General features: G+C 42.1%; 1 long non-coding RNA gene across 7 annotated transcripts; it reads right to left on the reverse strand.

Moving 5' to 3' along the window:
• Positions 1–5,911: 5,911 nt before the first annotated feature.
• LOC123395425 lies at positions 5,912–9,085 on the reverse strand. 7 transcript variants are annotated; one of them, XR_006609725.1, is made up of 7 exons: positions 8,753–9,085; positions 8,189–8,582; positions 8,011–8,064; positions 7,499–7,559; positions 7,173–7,252; positions 6,357–6,691; positions 5,912–6,095 (listed from the first exon to the last, which is right to left on the reverse strand). It is a non-coding gene; the product is annotated as an uncharacterized LOC123395425 (long non-coding RNA). The 7 variants fall into 7 exon arrangements; XR_006609726.1 differs by lacking the exon at positions 7,173–7,252 and having other exon boundaries at positions 8,189–8,349; positions 8,419–8,582; positions 8,753–9,081; XR_006609729.1 differs by lacking the exon at positions 7,173–7,252 and having other exon boundaries at positions 8,189–8,290; positions 8,398–8,582; positions 8,753–9,081.
• Positions 9,086–18,506: the final 9,421 nt, after the last annotated feature.

Raw genomic sequence — 18,506 nt, forward strand, 5'->3', positions numbered from 1 at the left:
ACTTGGGTGCAAACCCAACTCCTTCCTTTGCAACCACTTCCTTTTGACTACTGAAAAGGTCATTAAGATTCTTTTCACCTTGGATGCATGTCACAAGACCTTTTCTCAATCTGCTCTTTTAATTCAGAGTTCTCCTCCACAATATGTGCATGCTCACAACACGGGTTAGAAGCATGGACATTATCAGTTAAAACAAATGGAGAGCAAGTGGCTATCTCCTTAGTGAGTTTTACTTAGAGTTGAGAATGAGACTATTTTAAAGAGACATGAGCACTCATCAAGGTGTTGTGAGACTTTTCCAGTGTTGTAAGCTATTCCTTTAGTCTAACATGATCAAGCCCAAGTGCACTCTTTTCGGGTTGAAGCACATGGGTAAGAACAAGAGCATGATCAAGATCTTTCTTTCACTTAGAAAGGTCATCGTTATGCGACTCCTCAAGAGTCAAATGAAGTCCTTGCTCTCCTTCAATAGCAATATAAAGATCTGCAATCACATCGACATAGTCAATTCAAACTAAGTCCTTGCTCTTCTTTAAGAGCAATAGAAAGATCTGCAATCTCATCGGCATAGTCACGACTATGACCATGTAATGTAGAGATAGTTTCTTCATGAGATTCAGTGAGGGCATTAGCCTCTCGGAGTTGTTCCAAGAGATCACCAAAATGCTTCCTGGATTTACCCTTGAGTTTTCCCATGAATTTATCAAAGGAGTTTTCCTCCACCTCCACCTCTTCTTTTCATCTCTGCTATCCATGGTAGTGGAAATGGTAACTTTGATGTTGGTAGTTTGAGCGTTAGAGGTTACCTTGTTGTATGTCTTGGCCATCAGGCACTTGGCAATGCGGTTCTCGTTGGGGGCCTTGAAGAGAGACACATTTCCTGGAGAAGAGGATGCAATGGCTACCGTGGCCATTCCCATCACTTCACCACTTGTCTCATCATCATCATCCTCATCGGAGAGGTAATATCTTGAGCCACCAACATCTTCTGGGGCATCTTCTTGGGGAAGTTGTTCTTGTTTGGGAAATTCTTGGTCTTGTCTTTGCGAATGAGCTTGCCACCATTGTCTTCCCTCTGCTTATAGGGACAATGTGCCACAAAGTGACTCACATTGCCACAATTGTAGCAAGTTCTCACATGTTGATTTCCCTTGGACCCAGTTGAGTTGTTCTTGGAGAATTTGGGCCTTGAGTTTTTCTTGTTGCCCCAAAACTACCTTGAAGCAAGAGCCATGTGCTCGTGGTAAGCATACTTGGTTCCTTTAGGACAAGTTTCTTCTTCATCTTCCCCATCTTCCTCCAAAGCAGCCTTGGCCTTCAAAGGAAGGTTGGCACAGTCTTTTCTTGACCGTTGAACTCAGGTTGAGCATTGTCCGTGGTCTTGTTCAAAATTTTCATGGCACTAAACTCATCTAACACATCACTTGAGGACAAGGAATGAAAGTCCGGCCTTTGACGGATGACGGAGGACATGGACTTGTTGAAAGGCATGATGGCCTTGAGAAACTTACGCTTAATCCAAGTGTCATCCAAATCTTTGCTTCCATGGTCTTGAAGAGCAATAGCAAGAGTTATAACTCTTTGATATAGTTCACGAGGGTCCTCATCCTCGATCATAGCAAATTCATCGGCCTCATCAAGAACCACCTAATAGTTGGAACGTTGAATTCTAGAGCTTCTCTTGTACATGGAGATGATGTGCTCGCAACAATCTTTGGCATGACTGAAGGGACGCAAGTGAGGAAGGTCTTCAACATGTACAGCTGTTTGAAGAATGAACAAAGTGGAGTTATTGAGCTGATTGTCGGCCTCTTCTATTGGCGTGAGGTTTCTTGGATCATGTGGGTAGTATCCCTAGTCAATGATTCTCCAAAGTTGTGTTGAGTTGTGGTTCAAATGATATTTGATCCTAAAAAACCCAGTTAGCAAAATCATTCTTAACAAGCTTTGGTGGAGGACCTAGATTAATAATATGTGGTGGGTGGACCGGTCCTCCATAGACCATGGGAGGAGGAATAGAGGCAAATGCATTTCCCCCCACTCGTTCCTTGAGGCGTTTTATCCTTTGCACTACTAGCATTTTCCTTTTCGGAATTGCCCCTCGTATCCGAAGTTGTGGGATTAGCCACAAACAACGGGTCGGTGGGCTGTTTGTAAATATCAAGGAAGTCCTTAAGCATGTTCTTGACTTCGATAGCCACTGAGCATTTAAATGTGGACATGGCCTCATTTAATTCCTCTCGGGTGACCGAGTTTGCAGCAACTCCCTCGGGCACCTCCCCAACCCGGTCCCCGTCATCAACCATACTCTTTGTGTGGTGAAACCCTGAATAAAGAGACGAGGCTCTGATACCAATTGAAAGGATTGATATGATTGACTAGAGGGGGGTAAATAAGCAGCTAACAAATTTAAAAAAAAAACAAATTAGGTTTAGCAACAAATAGGTTGTCTAGATAGGCAACTACGTGAGCAACCTATATGATGCTAGCAACAACAATAATAATCAAGAAGTAATAGAAGTAAAGGTAAGAGATAACCACAAGTGGAACCAATGAAGACGAGGATGTGTTTCTGAAGTTCCTTCCTTTTGAAGGGAAGTACGTCTTCGTTGGAGCGGTGTGGAGGCGCAATGCTCCCCAAGATGCCACTAAGGCCACCGTATTATCCTCACGCCCTCACACAATGCGAGGTGTCGTGATTCCACTAAGTTGTTCCCTTGTAGGCGGCGACCGAACCTTTACAAACGAGGTTGGGGCGATCTCCACAACTCAATTGGAGGCTCCCAACAAGACCATGAAGCTTCACCACAATGGAATATGGCTTCGAGGTGACATCAACCGTCTTGGGTGCTCAAACACCAAAGAGTAACAAGATCCGTAGGGGATTAGTGGGGGAATCAAATTTCACCTGGTGGAAGTGTAGATCAAGACCCTCTCAACCAAACCATAGAATTCAACAAGTTTTGTTGGCTAGGGAGATAGAGCTGGCTAAAATGGAACTTGAAACAACAATGTATCTTAGGGGGCAAAAGGTAGGGTTCTCAGGGAAGAAGAACCCCTTTATATAGTGGGGGAGGGAATCTGCCAGTTACCCACCCCCTGTAAATGAGCCAGAGCAGGAGCGGTAGTACCGATGATAAGAGGTACTACCTCTCAGGTATAGGGAGGCCAGGCCAGAACTGAGGCAGAGCACCTAGTACCGCCCGGAGCGGTAGTAACAAGCGGTAGTACCACCGAGTACTACTGCAAAACTCGTCCACAAAAGTGTTCACACTTTTGGAGAGCGGTACAGGCCAGAGGCACCAGCTAAGCACTACCGCTCTGAGCGATACTACCATCGGCCATGCGGTACTACCAGTGATAAGCGGTAGTACCGCTCTTGGGAGCAGTACTACCGCTTGAAAATTGCATGGCAGGGTTAGGCAAGGTAGAATGCTCCATCGAAGCGGAAAAGGGGTTGAGGAAGAATGTGTACGTCATGATTCCACCCAGACTTTTCCAAAAAGGATCCCCTCTTAATAGACAGCTTTTCCTACGACTCAAGTCTACCGACAATGAAGCGTAAGAGCGAAAACCGTCTTCACATCAAAACACCGAGGGGTTAAGAATCATCTTTGTGCAAACCGAAGAAATACCTGAAAAGCTTATTGCACATGATTAGTCCGCAAAAGTGTCGTCATCAATCACCAAAACTATTGGGGTAGAAATATGCCCTTACAAACACCAAAGTAGATGTGAAAGTAGCTGCACCAATTGAAAGAAAGTTAGCTGAAATATTCCCGTGTGGCCATGAGCATCATCTATATAGTACCGCCCAACAGCCACGAGCATCGCTCGATGTTTCATGCTGGCTGCTAGCCGGAGTGAACGGCTTGCGGACCAAGGTTACCAAGGGGCAAATAATTCCATTTACAGATGGTACTAGAATGATGCAGGGGTCGTCCTGTCACTCGACAAGACGAGGGTGGTAGTGCAGTATGTAATGTCAGGCTTCAAAAACTGTTCGTTGCCTCACCCCCTGATGAAGGCATCACTAGGTTAGGACAAGTGACAAGGGGGTACCTGCTTAAGTGCCCACTCAACGATATAGAGGAGATTAGTACACACGGATTTTGAGGTAATGACTGGGATCCCCCCTGCGTGAACCTTGACCCCCTTTTCAACATTGACAACAATGGGGAGAACATAGCTAGTGATATTCCGCAATTAACACGGAAGAATCTATCTGTTGATTGTGGACCACCCGTATACAAGCCACATGTGCGAATTGTCTTCCCCGAAGGTCATCAATGGAATCAGTACAAACCCGCAAACCGTCACTTTTGAACTCTATGTTGATGACCCTCTCGATAGATCTTAATGTCCTACACGACAACATGATACGTAGATCAAAAGAAGGTCAACAACGTTACTGGGAGAAGGTCCTACAAGGTTATAGTTTTGTCCTTCATTTCCCCACCGATATAATTGATCTACCATTTAATGAGGTGATCCATGCAAATATCTTCTACTCCCTCCGTTTCAGTTTATAAGTCTGGCACGTGTATCTAGGTCGTCAATTTGACCAACTTAATAAGACGCATATATTACAAAAATATATCGTTAGAAACTTTAGATATTTTATTTTCTAATGATATAATTTTTATGTTAAACAATATATTTTATATAAGTCAAATTGATGACCTAGGTACACGTGCATGCCTAATAAACTGTGATGGAGGGAGTATGTGAGTGCACTCTCCCCGGAGTTAATGAGGCATTGAGCACTTCATCGAGCTTCAGATCCCCTACTCGGGCATAGTAAAGTGTCTTTACTTGATCCTTTTTACATGCACTCCCACACCCTCGAATCCACAATTAGCGAGAACCTCATCTCGAACTACCTATTCCCATGTATTATTACAACTGATCCTCAAAAGGACACCTTTCTGTTGCTATATTGTGACAAGTAAGTTTTCATGTTCACTCATCCATGCTAATTTCTTCGTTTATTGCGCTGTGACCGACATTGGATCGTAATAGCACTATTGCCGACGCAGGGCCTGGCATATTTCTTTGATTCGAAGAGACACCCTCAGAAGCAATGGACTAAATTGAAGGAGGTTCTTATTGTTGCTCTACGCAAGTGTAAGAACTTCAACAACAAGGTAACATATTATTCACAATTCAAGTTCATTACTAGCGCTTGTTGCTATGAAGAACCAAATGTGAGAACCTCCCATATGTCTGGCTACTTTGCCATGGTTGTCATGAACGACTATTTGAAGAAAAGTCAATATTTGCAAAACCATAGCTACATCATCAAGTGGTGTGAGGAGATGGAGAAGGACAATAACATAGGGAAATTATTATCTGAGCCTAAGCGCATCCAAAAGGTGTTTGACAAAATCATCAACAAGGAGGTTGTAAATGAGGATCACTACACCACGACACTGCATTTCCAACAACTAGGTTGGTTGGAAATACAGCTTTCGATGACAAACAGTTGGTCGGGAAAGATTATTGGCAACTGAAAGTGTCTGCTGGGAAAAGTCCAGATGGGAAAGCCCTTTCCCGGCCGACAGTTTGATGGCTATGGAATATCTTTCTCGACCAACAGTCTGTTGGGTCCGTCGTGGGTTTTTCCCGACCAACAATTCGTTGGGGGTGCCATGGGCCTTTCCCGACCAACAATCTGTTGGGTAGCCATGGATCTTTACCGACCAACATTCAGTTGGGCTTTGTGTCAGCCTTTCCCGACCGACATTCAGACGGCATTTGTATTGTCGACCAACAATGTGATGTTGTTTTCTTTCGCCGACCAACAAATCATCAACATTTTTTAGCCAACCACAGTTTTAGTTAATCAATGATACTGATTGTTACATATATAGTTCAGGTGTTCTAATAATAATCATGAAGACACCCTCCATTAGGTGCACCAAACATTTTTTTATTCCATTAGATAATTGTCACATACACAGGCTTTAGTCTGTTCCAAGCATAACCACCAGAACACCATACATCACGTTCACAAAAAGGAGACACGATCGCTGGCTTCATGGTTCCTTGTGAGTGTTGTCCTTTTGTTTGAGCGTTGTCCTTTTATTTCCTTCCTACAAAAGTTAAACAAGTCTCAATTATAATAATACAATATCATAAACTGCATTTTCTTTGCTTGTTTTTATTTTGCAAACATTTCATATGTGAGTAGTCCATATATATATGATAGTAGGATATAGTACGTAGAAGCAAAAAATCTGTATTTGTTATAGTACTACATACATATATAAAAGTCTCATGTTAGTTAGAAAATAACCAAAAGAAAGGCATGAACAAATCTGTGAAGGAAGTGTAGGTCGCTGGAGTAGACGTACCACACATGCACGCTCATCCCAAAGTGTCGATCAACCACTACTTGTTTTTTATGAAACAGTCTTTGCAGTAGTAGCAGCACCCCTAAAATCAGCAAGTTTCCAGCAGAAGGAGTATATGAGAGAAAAATATTCATATTGTATATGAACAGAAACAAAAATCTAACAAGGTAAAGCAAGGAAAGAGAGGAATCATGATAGAAATTCCCTGGTAAAGAAGAAAGCTGGGAGTAACCTTAGAAAATTGGTAATGAAATAATACTTCGGAGAATATATTGTAATACTTCTTCCAACTGTTTAACTGTAAGATAGCTTACCTTTTTGTCGTCCAAAAGAGCCTACAAAAATCAACAAAGCAACAATAATACCTTTAATAATATCGTACAAAGGTATGCAAATCACACTCTTGTTGATGACCATGGACATATTACCATTGTTCCGACCCATATAATGTACCCTTATCTTTGCCAATTACTCCACATCTTTAAAATGATTATTTTGAACTCAAAACTTCAGGAACCTAAGTTACTTCAAAAACGATAGCACTACCCAGTTTTGTACGGTCCGCATGCAAACTGACAGAGGAACATGTGGACAGTGTGAGAGAAGACATATTCACTTCTCTGGTTAATTTTGATAGTTTTAGATTATGCAAGAAAATGCAATATTGTTGTTCACAAACTACTGTGTTACCCGTATGAATTTCATCCACGGTCAAATCTTTGTACCAACTTATAGGAACACTGACGCAAGAGGAGTTGTGGCAATTGCGAGGCAGACGCAGGCAAATTAACAATAACCTTTTTAGAACTAACTTACTTATGCCATATGCATGGTAGGATCACCGTTAAGCACCCGACTTTCTACTTCTCAGGATTCAGAAACTAAGAAGATTTCTCCTATACAGTACACAGATACTGTTAGGATCGAAGAGGTATGCACATAAATTAATTTTCAATTTTGAGCATGAGTGAAAGAAAGAATTGACTATCATTTGACTACTCACATAAAAAACTGGTGCTCAAGAACTAATTATTCTTATATTGGATTAAGATTCAGAAATCTAGCATACCATTTGATGTTGCACATAGCACATAAGTCAATACTCTGTTTTAAAACTTCCTCTGTTCGTTTGGTAAGTTTACCTTCTATTATAATACAAGCAATATCCAGTGTATAATTTGTTCAAATGTCCAAAGTCGAAACCTAAAAAGTCAGAAACAAGCATGTAACCTGTTAGTCGCAACATTTGCATGGTGTCAATTTGATAATATGGGTTCTAACAGAAGCAACAAAATTCTAGAACGACATATCGACATGTCAATGAGAGTAGAAAATAGCAGAAATGAAGTGAGACATCCATATCATGCATTTTACATCAGAAAACAACAAAATAAAAAAATGACTTATGATACCATGGAAATAAATAATGAGATGTATATTGTGTAGAGGCAGAATACATATGATGAACTGTAATCATGATTCATGACTAACTGTTCTTTACGACGTCCAGACAAAACTGTTTTACAGAAACAATGCAAACCAACTCCAAACTGAATGAAAAAGAGTGTCATCGCATCCAGGTCAAGGACAACAAACATATATGTTGGCAATATTAGTCACAGTCTCCCAAATATTACAAAGTTTAGAGGTGTACCGGCCTTTTTCCCATCATGCTTCTTTGCATCTTCCTGTGTGTTGCCGGATCAATCTGCGGATCCAAAAATGATAGGTAAAGAATGATTGTTTGCCAATAATCAAACAACTATGATCTAGTAAGAGAAATTAATTTAATGAAGGCCTAGGAAAGATGGAGAAATTAGATCTTAACCCACACTTTACTTTTCACTTTGATCATTTGCCCCTCCCCCTGAGATTGACGGGTGGGGCCGGGTCCACTTGCCATTCACACAATCCTGGGGCAAATCATCAAACCCCTGATAAAGTGTGGCAAATCATCTAATCCCCCAGGAAAGATGAATAGTTCTACTGCAAACTGACAAACAAAGATCTGAGGGAATTAATACAAACAAGAAATGCTTACAGTTGCACATAAAATTCGAACCAAACGGGAATGACGAGATAGGTGTTGATGGGCGCGGCAGCTGGGAGAAAGCTGACGTAGTGGGTAGAGAGCCACCACCGGGAGGAACGCTAGTCGCCAAGAGTGACCAGCAGCAGGAAGAACGAGCCTCTGCCCGAAGCGCAAGGGCAGGGGCGGCGGCCTGGCTGCAGCAAAACGACATGGCAGCGTGGGTTATCGCGTGCGGCGGGCGGGGATGATAGAACAGTGCGATAGCCACCGGCGACCGGCGCGTGGGATGAATGAAGGGATGACGGATCTATGGCATGTGGGCTGCTGGCACTACGTACGGAGGAGGCGCGCGAGAGGGGCTAACCTGCCATATCCATGGCTAGACGCGCACAGATCGACGACCGCGTACCAGTTCCTCCACTCCAGGGTGGAACTCTCTTGCTTCAAGCATGCAAATCCACAGGGCGGTGAGACCTTCCTCCAAATCGGGCGGCGAGACCCTCCTTAACTTTGTGGCAGAGCTTGATCTGAGGGAGCGAAGTGGATGAAGAGGATGGGAGCCACCGCCGCTCAGATCTGGATAGGGATTTTTTGGAGAGGAAGATACAACGGAGAGAGGACAGAGAGATATGGGATAGATCAGAAAATTTTCAGATTGCTTGGCGCGCTAAGCTTCCCATGCGTGCGCGCGTATATTTTGACAGCCCAGCTGCCGACCCACAGTCGGTCCGCATTATTTGCCGACCAACAGTTTGACAGTAGTACAACTTTTACCAACCAATAATATGATGCTATAAGTTTTAGCATTCCCGACCGACTGTTGGTTGTTACATGTGAGTATTACCAGCCAACAGTTTGATAGAAGTTTTTCCGACCAACATTTGGTTGGCAAAAGTGATTTTTGCCAACACACCTCGATAGAGAATGTAGTGTCGTGGTGTAGTGATGGGAAGTACCACTACGCACTAGAGTCACGTGAAGAACGACTTCACTGAGCCAAGACACACTTCGGTTATCAATTTCGAGCGAGTAGCCTACCCGAGACAATTTATCAAAACAACATTATAAACTATTAATTATCTATTGAGACACACATGTTTTTTTCTCCGGCAATTTTTATACTCAACCCCTTTGCTTCACTATTACTTTTATTTATTATGGTGACGTTGCAATAATTAATGTACTTCATGATTGTTTGAATGATGAGACACCATTCTATATTTGTATTGCAATGTGATCATTCAATGAGAAATACAACCTCATTAAAACGCTGCCACGACGGCAAAAAACACTGTCGCGGGAGGAATTCTTCTATATCCATAAACCATTGCTAGTGCGGACGGAGAAATCAGTTGTGGCAGGATGTACGTGACACCCACCACTTTGCCTGATGGTAATACTGACGGGCACATTAATTAGTTGTGGCAAGTAAAGAGAAGAGCTCGCCACTGTAGTGTGCCCATTAATGACGGGCGGGCGCCCGCGATTGATGACATAATAGCAGTGTCGGGCGGCCCTGAGAGCCTTGCCCGTCACTACTGGGCTTTCCCACCCGTCACTGCTGCCTGTTGGGCATTCCTACAGTAGTCTTCCCGCTGTGGCGGAGCCATACGACCCTTTTCCAAATAGCTACGGACACAAATATTTTCTTTTTTTGAAAGATCCAGCTGATGGCTGGCATATATTGAAATAGCAGATAGTGGCGGACGCGCTCCACTCATCTTTTCATGTTTTTACCCTTATGATGTAATTTTAGGCGGCCGAAGGCCTAAGCTTGTTTCAGTGTTTGATCTGTCGGCTAGGCTAGCGGACATCCCGATATCCACAGCCCAAGATTAGGTGTATTGGTGTATTGCGGCCCCTGGAAAAAAATCTGTTAAAACTCTATACGATAATTTTACAGCGGACCGACACTTGACATGGCTACGGGGTTTGGAAGTTACTAGCAAAAGGGCCCATGCGTTGCAACGGGAGAAAGAAATACCACACGGCACACGCTCTTAATTTATAAAAGATGTCTATAATTTGAGAATTTATAGTTACGATACAAATAAAAATGGTCTTAATCCTACAAAAATGCAGTTCAAAATTTCACAGGTCTTTTATTTTAACACGGCTTGCATGTAGATTTAATACGTACAAAGAATCAGTCAAGTGACCTTCAGTTTTATCTCTAATCCTGATTTTGTTGACGTGTTCATTCCCAACCCGGATGAGTACCGGTATGAAAGAAAGACGAATAACTTCTTATTTATTAAGATTGCATCCTAGATAATATTTTTATTAAACGTTTAACAGATAAAATAATATCATATTTAAATTCTACATATTTTTTAATCAAATTCCATGTATAATATGTTAAATTTGAAGTTACGGTTTAAAAGATATGAGTATTTAAAAAATATTTAATATATACTACGAGTTTAATGTCATAAACAGTAAGGGCTTTTTTGTAAAATTACCTCGGTGGGTTTTTCGACGAAAGCGATAGCCTCTTTATTATTAGGTAAAGATTCATTCCGCATAAAACAATTACTTTTCTTTGGCAATTGTTTCGTAACCGGCTACTCACCTCTGATAATGTAGGCAAAAGGAACAGTCCTTCAAATGGGACATGCGCCGTGTGTGGTCATGAAGAGGACGCTAACCATGTGTTCTTTCACTGTCACTTAGCTCATTTCGGTGGAACGTCGTCCACGAAACTTTCGGCCATAATTGGAATGCCTCTTGGGAATAATTCCTTGCCATCTTGCACGCACAAAAAGAAGTACATCTCTTCCGACTGGTTGTACTTCCTTCATCACAGTTTATAAGATGTGTACGTGTTTCTAAATCGTTAATTTGACTTATATAAAATATATTGTTTAACATAAAAATTATATCATTAGAAAATAGAACATCTAAAGTTTGAATGATATTTTTTTGTAATATATGTCCTTTATTAAGTTGATCAAATTGACGACCTAGATACATGTGTCGGACTTATAAACTGAAACGTAGGGGTATCTACTTTCCGATAATCAACTAATTAGCCAAGCATAATTTCATCATTGATTGTCTATAATTATGTGTCTTAGCCACCATACGGAAAATAATACATTTTAAATAAAGGTGTATCATTCATGATTATGGATTGTGCACTGTAGGCTCCAACAAAAAATCGTTCAGCAATAGACTGGATGCTCATTGCCGGAAGTATGTATACAGTTAGGTTGGGGTGATGACTTACCAAATTTCTGATAATAACAAATGGAATCCACATGATTATATCATATACTTTTTATCATTTTACCTAAATTAATGTGGTTGGTTTCATGTATATTCTGTAGGGAGGTATATTCCATGGTGCTCTTTTTCGTTGGTAGCTTCCCGTGAATAATCCGCCACTTAACTGAAAGTATGTCAAGAGAGTACCTTATATGATTATTGATCTGCTGCTTGCATGTGATTGTCATTTTTAACTACATGGATAATTTGGATCTCGGTGCTTATCCATGTGTGAGTTATCATGCTCTTTTCATCCCAGCATTTTGAGGCAAAAGGACTTGATATTTGTGTTGGCAGAAAAAAGGGAAAAGAAACCCGTACTCTTTTGTTCAGGCGATCTTGATTCGCTTTGTTCTTGTTGTGGCATTGCAGCTCCATCACTCCCCGGCAAGTACAACAAGCGACTACAAAGAACATATCCATTTTGATTTTTTATTCGTTGTTGAGGTCACTATTTAGATGTTTTTTTTTTGAAAAGGAGGATGAGCCCCCGGCCTCTGCATCATGATGATGCATGCAGCCATTTTATTTAATCGCAAAGGTTGAACCGTAGTGCAAGGTACATAAACAGCCAGAAGTCTACCGAAAAAGAAAAATAAATACATGCCAACATGGGCTAAATCAAGCTCAGACTAAGATGCCTATACACCTAGCCTGTTAGTGTGCAGCCATACATATCGGTTGAAGATGTCTTGCACTCCATTAAGCCACGTCCCAAATAACATGTTCATACTTAATGGAGTATTAATATTAAAAGCTATATGAATAGTGCGCCATAAAAGTCTAACCAATGGACAATCGAGAAAGAGGTGTTTTATCGTTTCATTGTTATCACAGAAGCAACATCTAGGGTTACCCACCCATCTTCTTTTAATCAAATTATCTTTCGTGAGTATGACCCCTTTGTGAAGAAACCACATAAAAATCTTAATTTTTAGTGGTACTTTAATTTTCCAAATATGTGAAGAGGTAGGAATTGTTCCGGTATTAATGGTGTGTGTACATCGATTTCACTGTAAAACTACCACTTATAGTCAACTTCCAGTGAATTTTGTCTGGTTGGTCAGATAGCTGTACATTCATAAGCCTTCTTACCAAGTGTAACCAATAATCTCATCTTTCTCCTAGCAGTGACCTCCTGAATTGAATATTCAGGGGGGTTGTCTGCATAACTGTAGCGACATAATCCTGTTTACGCCGTACAATATTATATAATATCGGATACTGCGCAGATAGTGGTGTATCTCCCAACCACGTATCCTCCCAAAAACTGGCCGTGGTACCATCGCCTATGTGAAACTTCACCATACGGAAAAAGGATTGTTTTATCTTCATTAACCCTTTCCAAAACGGTGAATCCGTGCGTTTCACTGTCACTTGTGCCAGAGTTTTGGTTTGTAGGTACTTATTACGCAAAATTTGCACCCATATTCCTTCCGTCTCCACTGAAAGTCTATAGATCCATTTGCTTAATAAGCACATGTTTTTCACCTGTAGGTTTTCTATTCCTAACCCTCCCTGATCCTTCGGCCTGCACATCATGTCCCATTTGGCAAGCCTATATTTCTTCTTACTTTCATCACTTTGCCAAAAAAATCTAGATCTGTAAAAATCTAGTCTTTTTCGTACCCCTACAGGTATCTCGAAAAAAGATATGAGGAACATTGGTAAACTTGTTAACACTGAGTTAATAAGCACTAGCCGGGCCCCATATGACATAAGTTTGCTCTTCCAGCAACTTAGTCTTTTCTCAAAACGATCCTCAATGCTTTTCCATTCTTTATTTGTAAGTTTTCTGTGGTGAATAGGTATACCCAAATAAGAAAATGGCAACGATCCCATCTCGCCCGAATAATTGTTTGTAGGATTCTTGTTCCTCCTTGGCTTTACCAAAACAGAACAATTCGCTTTTCTTAAAATTAATCTTTAGCCCCGAGAGTTGTTCAAACAGGCACAGTATAAGTTTCATATTCCTAGCTTTGCCTATGTCATGCTCCATAAAAATGATTGTATCATCCGCGTATTGTAAGATGGACACTCCTCCATCCACCAAATGTGGAATCAGTCCCCCAATAAGTGCCTTCTCCTTGGCTCTATTTATTAGGATCGTCAACATATCAGCAATTATGTTGAATAGAATTGGGGACATAGCATCTCCCTGTCTTAATCCTTTGTAGGTTTGGAAATAATGACCCATGTCATCGTTAATCTTTATCCCTACACTACCTTTCTGGATAAAGGTCTCAACCTGTTTCCTCCAGGCTTCATTGAACCCTTTCATTCGCATCGCTTGCTGTAGAAAAGGCCATTTCACTTTGTCATATGCTTTCTCAAAATCCACTTTAAAAACTACTCCATCTAGTTTCTTAGAGTGTATTTCGTGTAACGTTTCATGCAGTACGACAACCCCTTCCAGGATGTGTCTACCTGGCATGAACGTTGTTTGAGTTTCTTGAACAACCGAATGTGCTATCTGTGCCAATCTATTCGTTGCAACCTTTGTGAATATTTTGAAACTGACATTTAGCAAACAAATTGGCCTAAATTGCTCAATTCGAATGGCTCCTTCTTTCTTTGGTAGTAAAGTTATGGAGCCAAAGTTTAAGTGAAATAAATGGAGCTGCCCGTTAAATAAATCATGAAACATGGACATAAGGTCATCTTTTATGATGTGCCAGCAGCATTTGTAAAACTCAATTGGAAACCCATCTGGTCGAGGGGCTTTGTTCTGTTTCATTTGCATAATTGCATCAAACACCTTTTTCTCAGTAAACGGAGCTGAAAGGACCCCATTCTCATCGTCATTGAGTTGAGGTATATCCTCTGTAGTAGTTTCATCTAATGTTACAGAGTTCACTTCGGGAGTACCAAATAATTTTTTGTAATAGTTTGAGATATACAATTTTAGGTTCTCATGCCCAATAATTGTAGCCTCATCCTGTTCAAGTTGCAATATTTTCTTCTTTCTACGTTTGCCATTGGCTATCATATGAAAAAATTGTGTGTTATCATCCCCATGGACGACCGCGGACACTTTAGCTCTTAATGCCCACTTAATCTCTTCCTCTCGAAGTAACTTCCGAAGCTTCTCTTCTGCCTCAGATTTACTACTCCTATCCGCAATACTTAGCGGTGCAATCTCAGCTTTCAATTCCAAACTATTGATAAGCTGAATCAATTCTTCTTTTTGAATTCTATAATGCCCACTTTGGTTCTTTGCCCAACCACGTAAAAATTGTCGCAAATGTCTGATTTTACTTTCCCATCTTTGCACATTAGAAATTCCCCCAATTCCTTTGTCCCATTCAGCCGCTATAAGATCTATAAATCCTTCTCTTTCAAACCACCCTAGTTCGAAAGAGAAGATATTTTTGTTTCCCACATGTGTTGCCTCCCCCGAGTCAACCAACAGTGGTGTGTGATCAGAAATAGCGCTGCAAAGCTTGGACCGTGACGAGCGGAAATTTCTGTTCCCACTCCACACTAGTCAAAACCCTATCCAACTTCTCATATGTTGGGTTGGGTAGATTATTCTCCCAAGTATATTGTCTCCCGGTTAGATCAATTTCCCTTAAATTAAGGCTCTCAATAATCATATTAAACATGTATGACCACCTAGCATCAAAATTATTATTATTTTTCTCCTCTCTCCTTCTAATGATGTTGAAATCTCCCACTACTAAAATGGGTAATTCCTCATTTCCGCAGATCCTCACTAGATCTGATAGAAATTCTGTTTTAAGCTCCTGTTGAGCAGCTCCATAAACTGCAACAAGAGCCCAACGAAACCCATCAATTTTCGACCTCACACGAAATTTGACGGTAAACTCACCATACAAAACATCCAGGACTTCTAACGTATCACATTTGACCCCTAGGAGAATCCCGCCGGATCGCCCCCGTGGTGGAAGGCAGTGCCAATCAAAAACTACACCCCCTGAAATGTTCCTTAGAAACTGTGGATTGAAGTTATCCCTGCCCATTTCTAGTAAGGCCATAAAATCCAATTTATGCTGAATTGATGTTTCTGAAAGAAATCTCCTCTTAGCCAAGTCTGCAAGACCTCTGCTATTCCAAAAAATTCCTCTCATGATTCATCATTAAATTTTTTTCTTTTGTTTGACGCGCGCGCTTCTGCGTACTGCGGACACAGGGTAAATTTTTCTCTTCCATGGTCTCCTAGGTTTATTACTCATTGTCTCTAATGTTTCAGTCTCATGTGTTGATTTTAGAGAAAACAATGATTCCAAAGGTGCCACATACCCCTGCGAAATCATATCTTCCTCCTCCTCCTCCTCCCCGGCGTTCTCCGACCCGGGGATAAGGTCCTCATGTTGGAAATATGCCCTAGAGGCAATAATAAATTAGTTATTATTATATTTCTTAGTTCATGATAATCGTTTATTATCCATGCTATAATTGTATTGATTGGAAACACAATACTTGTGTGGGTACATAGACAAAACATTGTCCCTAGTAAGCCTCTAGTTGACTAGCTCGTTGATCAAAGATGGCCAAGGTTTCCTGGCCATAGGCAAGTGTTGTTACTTGATAACGGGATCACATCATTAGGAGAATCATGTGATGGACTAGACCCAAACTAATAGACGTAGCATGTTGATCGTGTCTTTTTGTTGCTACTGTTTTCTGCGTGTCAAGTATTTGTTCCTATGACCATGAGATCATATAACTCACGAACATCGGAGGAATGCTTTGTGTGTATCAAACGTCACAACGTAACCGGGTGACTATAAAGATACTCTACAGGTATCTCCGAAGGTGTTAGTTGAGTTAGTATGGATCAAGACTGGGATTTGTCACTCCGTGTGACGGAGAGGTATCTCGGGGCCCACTCGGTAATACAACATCACACACAAGCCTTGCAAGCAATGTGACTTAGCGTAAGTTACGGGATCTTGTTTTACGGAACGAGTAAAGAGACTTGCCGGTAAACGAGATTGAAATAGGTATGCGGATACTGACGATCGAATCTCGGGCAAGTAACATACCGAAGGACAAAGGGAATGACATACGGGATTATACGAATCCTTGGCACTGAGGTTCAAACGATAAGATCTTCATAGAATATGTAGGATCCAATATGGGCATCCAGGTCCCGCTATTGGATATTGACCGAGGAGTCTCTCGGGTCATGTCTACATAGTTCTCGAACCCGCAGGGTCTGCACACTTAAGGTTCGACGTTGTTTTATGCGTATTTGAGTTATATGGTTGGTTACCGAATGTTGTTCGGAGTCCCGGATGAGATCACGGACGTCACGAGGGTTTCCGGAATGGTCCGGAAACGAAGATTGATATATAGGATGACCTCATTTGATTACCGGAAGGTTTTCGGAGTTACCGGGAATGTACCGGGAATGACGAATGGGTTCCGGGAGTTCACCGGGGGGGGGGGGGGCAACCCACCCCGGGGAAGCCCATAGGCTTGGGGGAGACACACCAGCCCTTAGTGGGCTGGTGGGACAGCCCCAAAGGGGCCTATGCGCCAAGAGAAAGAAAATCAAAGGAAAAGAAAAAAAAAGAGGGAAGAAGTGGGAAGGGAGGGGGACTCCTCCCACCAAACCAAGTCCAACTCCGTTTGGGGGGGGGGAGTCCTCCCCCCCTTGGCTCGGCCGACCCCTTGGGAGTCCCTTGGACCCCAAGGCAAGGTCCCCCTCCCTCCTCCTATATATATGGGGCTTTTAGGGCAGATTTGAGACGACTTTCTCACGGCTGCCCGACCACATACCTCCATAGTTTTTCCTCTAGATCGCGTTTCTGCGGAGCTCGGGCGGAGCCCTGCTGAGACGAGATCATCACCAACCTCCGGAGCGCCGTCACGCTGCCGGAGAACTCTTCTACCTCTCCGTCTCTCTTGCTGGATCAAGAAGGCCGAGATCATCGTCGAGCTGTACGTGTGCTGAACGCGGAGGTGCCGTCCGTTCGGTACTAGATCGTGGGACTGATCGCGGGATTGTTCGCGGGGCGGATCGAGGGACGTGAGGACGTTCCACTACATCAACCACGTTCTCTAACGCTTCTGTTGTACGATCTACAAGGGTACGTAGATCACTCATCCCCTCTCGTAGATGGACATCACCATGATAGGTCTTCGTGCGCATAGGAAAATTTTTGTTTCCCATGCGACGTTCCCCAACAGTGGCATCATGAGCTAGGTTCATGCGTAGATGTCTTCTCGAGTAGAACACAAAAGGTTTTGTGGGCGGTGATGTGCGCTTTACTGCCCTCCTTAGTCTTTTCTTGATTCCGCGGTATTGTTGGATTGAAGCGGCTTGGACCGACATTACTCGTACGCTTACGAGAGACTGGTTTCATCGTTACGAGTAACCCCCTTTGCTCAAAGATGACTAGCAAGTGTCGGTTTCTCCAACTTTAGTTGAATCGGATTTGACCGAGGAGGTCCTTGGATGAGGTTAAATAGCAACTCATATATCTCCGTTGTGGTGTTTGCGTAAGTAAGATGCGATCCTACTAGATACCCTTGGTCACCACGTAAAACATGCAACAACAAAATTAGAGGACGTCTAACTTGTTTTTGCAGGGTATGATTGTGATGTGATATGGCCAACGATGTGATGTGATATATTGGATGTATGAGATGATCATGTTGTAATAGAAATATCGACTTGCACGTCGATGGTACGGCAACCGGCAGGAGCCATAGGGTTGTCTTTATACTAACATATGTGCTTGCAGATGCGTTTACTATTTTGCTAGGATGTAGCTTTAGTAGTAATAGCATAAGTAGCACGACAACCACGATGGCAACACGTTGATGGATGATCATGGTGTGGCGCCGGTGACAAGAAGATCGTGCCGGTGCTTTGGCGA

Source organism: Hordeum vulgare, chromosome 5H, assembly GCF_904849725.1.
Source record: "Hordeum vulgare subsp. vulgare chromosome 5H, MorexV3_pseudomolecules_assembly, whole genome shotgun sequence".
Lineage (NCBI taxonomy): Eukaryota > Viridiplantae > Streptophyta > Magnoliopsida > Poales > Poaceae > Hordeum > Hordeum vulgare.